Source organism: Priapulus caudatus, unplaced genomic scaffold, assembly GCF_000485595.1.
Source record: "Priapulus caudatus unplaced genomic scaffold, Priapulus_caudatus-5.0.1 Scaffold96, whole genome shotgun sequence".
NCBI lineage: Eukaryota > Metazoa > Priapulida > Priapulimorpha > Priapulimorphida > Priapulidae > Priapulus > Priapulus caudatus.
This window is the reverse complement of record NW_014577157.1, coordinates 424876-429073: the sequence shown is the minus strand read 5'-3', so window position 1 is coordinate 429073 and position 4198 is coordinate 424876.

Sequence of the window (4198 nt, the reverse complement as noted above, 5' to 3'; positions counted from 1 at the left end):
TCCTTTTTTTGCGATGTTTCATTGACTTTTGTATTTCATGGTCATCTAATCTGCTACGCCATCATTGTTTATCTTTGCCCGCGCGTTTCGATCGGTTTGCGAAAACCGGAAAAAAATTATTCGTTAAATTGTTTTCGCGGAATGAAGACACGTCGAAGTTGCGCAAATTTCTCGGAAACAACTTTCATACGACAGTAGTTCGCTTACACTTCACTCGATCGAATTCCCGCCGGCCGTACCTGTTAAGAGGTTGATAACACAAAATAAACCAATTTCGTAAAATTGCTGTCGCTTCAAGATGCTTGGAGCAACTTGATAAGATATACGGCTCAGTAATGTTCTCCGCGGCATCAGAAGTTGGACGATATTAGTTGCCCGTGCAGCAATCAACGCTGGATGAACATACCATCCGAATGAAGGCGAACCAACGTGGCAGACTTTGGAACAGCGATCGATGATGAAATCGTCCTTTAATCAAAAACGCGTTCGACGCATCGCGGCACAACCAGACCGGTTCTTGAACTTTGTACTTGTAGATTTGTTTCCGGTAAATCGCTTTTAATGCGTTACGCGCTGTACATACGCTTGACATTCACGTGTTCGTTTACGCAAACTGTGTCATAATTGTTTGCATGCTGCTAGTATAACAACTTAGCCAAACCTAAGCAAACGTTACCCATGTCTTAATGTAACGAGATCACGAAATTTGCGCGTGTAAGTGCTCTAAATCTGTGTACGCCCTCCGGGTTCGTCTGCGCCTCCTTCACGCTTTTTATTTTGTTCCTCTGCTGTCGATAGGAAGTTAGTCGTGCGCACAAATATTGGCAAGAACAGACAAATAAAACAGGTCCTCAAACAGATATTTTCCGTTTCGTTTTCGTAACCCCTCAACTATCGATTATAACTCCCAAATAAATATTATTTTGGAAAATATTGCCGTTGTGATAAGAGGTAGTGTTCTTGGTGAAGTCACGCTGCAGACTCCCAACAATACTACACAAGTACACGCGCACCCACATATGCACGCGCGCCTCCACGCAAAGGCGGTGTGTTTACACAATTATTCTATCACACACGCAATCGCGAACACACGTGTGCACATAACGTGGAAATGGAGACGCACGGACTCAAACACACGCACACGTGCATGCACATCTATATAGGGTTCCACTGCCGCATGAGGTGCTGAGGTGCGAAGGTATCGCTCAGCTAGGAATGTCGCGCTATTATCTATACGACTCAAGCTCGTTTCTCTATTTGCTACGTACGCGCGCTTCTGCCAACAATTATGACAGCGACGCTGTCTGAAGTGCCACTGACAGTGATTTAGAAGACAGTTAATCAACATCTCGAACGCTGCTTCGATTCCGTCAGACGACTGAAAGCACTAAAGCCCGAAATCCGGCTCATTGTTCGCGATGCAAGCGACATAATGAATCAAATCGACGTGCATTGTCCAAATTCATTTGCACATTGGACACGTGTAACTACTCATTGTGATTCTAAGATCAGCTCTCCGCATTTGAAAGACTTTGCGGTGATAAATAGAGGCTTTGTCAGAATTCGTTATCAGCGTTATTAATTTTACCGTCTTTGCTTATATCCTTCAGTAAATTTCAATCGTTTTATCACAATATCGGTTTTCCCATTGACAGTCATGTCTTGTGAAATATTAACCATTTTGATAGCTAGTCCACGTAATTACTCCTTCGTGTAATTCCGCAATTTAATCATTACACGCATGTAGCTCTGCATCAAGTGGGGTTTTCGATAGAATGGTGGTCGCTGCAAAAGATTCCTACAGAATAGTTACCATTAGCGCTAGTTCAGACCGCAAACCCATATTGAAAGAATGAAAATTCGTGTTAGGTAATTTGCTCATAAGATCTACACTATTTAAACGGTACATTTATATCATTTCTAAGAAGCGAAACCCTTTTTCATTATTTACACTAGTTATAAACAAACATCAACTAGGCCAAAAGAGTACTAACATTATCTAATTTCTGAGAAGATATATCGTGATAACTGGGTTTGATTTTTTCAATACGCAATATTGCATATTTTGTTATCCCAAACTATTTTTATCTGAATAAACTGCTTTAAAACATCTAATGACCCCATTATGCAGGTCTTTTTCTTATTGTTAAAATACTAAGGAATTCTATAAATTAATATACTTAATCCTATTACTTAATTATTGTTGAATGTTGCATAGAGGATATTCTAAACTTCATGATTTTATTACCAAGAAATTTCTTGCCGCCTTTATGAATATATGGCAGCCGCACCCCGATTCAGCATGTCGCTACACTTTAACCAATCATTATCGTATGCTATGTGTAAACCGCGATGTAATTCCAAAAGGAAAATACTGAAAACGTTTTAGCCGATTAATATCAATAGGAATTCCATTCAAGCTTTTCTGTATGCTCTGCGAGCAGCCATAGCATTAGAGGCGGGCATTTAGTGACTGGCATCCATTTGCATCGAGGATATACGAGTATGCGGATAACCAGATATAACCATTGGAACCTTTGCGAATTTAAAACCAATAGCAGAATAGCTTGTTCAATCGCCTAAATAGCTATTCTACCTAAAGAAGAAATGGCGAATTAGGCTTTGCGAGCTGTACATTGTCGATGTCTGCAGTGAATGTCACGAGTTTGGTTAGGATCGGGTATTATAGGATAGGATCGGATCGGATCGGATAGGATAGGATAGGATAAGATAGAATAGGATAGGATAGGATAGGATCGGATCGGATAGGATAGGATAGGATAGAATAGAATATGATAGGATAGGATAGGATAGGATAGCATAGGATAGGATATGATAGGATAAAATAGGATACGATAGGATAGGATAGGATAGGGTAGGGTAGGATAGTATAGGATAGGATAGGATAGGATAGGATAGGATAGGACATGACAGGACAGGACATCCTATAAGAAAGGCCTCCCTATAGGATAACACAGCATTGCATAGCATATCATAACATATCATAGCATAGCATAGCCAACATAACATAGAATAGAAATGGATATGATATGATAGAATAGGATAGGATGGGATGGGATCGGGTGGGATGGGATAAGATGGGATGGGATGGGATAGGAAAGAATAAGATAGGATGGGTGGAATTAAGCGCAATATAATGGCGTGGGATGGGTGGGGTGAGGGTGAGGTGGGGTAGGATAGGATAGAATAAGATATTCTAGGATTGGATAGGATAGGATAGAATTGGACATGATAGGATAGGATAACATAGATAGGATAGGATAGGATAGCATAGCATAGCATAGCATAGCATAGCATAGCATAACATAGAATAGAAAAGGATATGATATGATAGGATGGGAATGGGGTGGGGTGGGGTGGGGTGGGATGGGGTGGGATGAGATGGGGTGGTGTGGTGTGGTATATGGTAATATAATTATTTATTTATCAATTGTATGTAATATTATAACGGTATTTGAATATTTGATAATGATGATGATGACAATAATAATAATAATAATAATAATAATAATAATAATAACATACACCGCGCGAGTGTACGACGATTACACACCATGTTGGCATAGCGCGATTATAAATCATTTCTGCCAATAGAGAGCGGGGGCGGGCCGATGTCCAAGGAGCACTATCCTAAGACTATATAGCTCCAGTACTATCTAGTATATACTCCAGTATATAGCCCTTGTTGTCACATGCCTATAGCAACAAGGGCTAGCCTATATGCTATAGGTGCAGGCCCGTAGCCAAGGGGGGTTCGGGGGGTTCGCAAAATCTCCATCGACACCCCCCTCCCACACCCTCCCCCTGCTCTGTCGCTATGCTCCCTCGCTCTGTCTCTTCGCGCCCTCACAAATTGCAAACATTTAAAAACTAACCCCCCCCCACAGTATAAAGCTGGCTACGGGCCTATAGGTGCACCGATAAACTCAACCCACGCACCAACTCGGCCAGCTTTGTGGCCGTAGGTCGAAATTACCCTCCTGGAGATCGGTCAGCTCGACTCCATCTATCCATTGACCGTTTGGAAACGTGTATAGCTAGATTGATAGAATTGTTTAAGTTTCTACCTGTACATCCATCCATCCATCTATCGATCCATCCATCCATCCATCCATCCATCCATCCATCCATCCATCCATCCATCCATCCATCCATCCATCCATCCATCCATCCATCC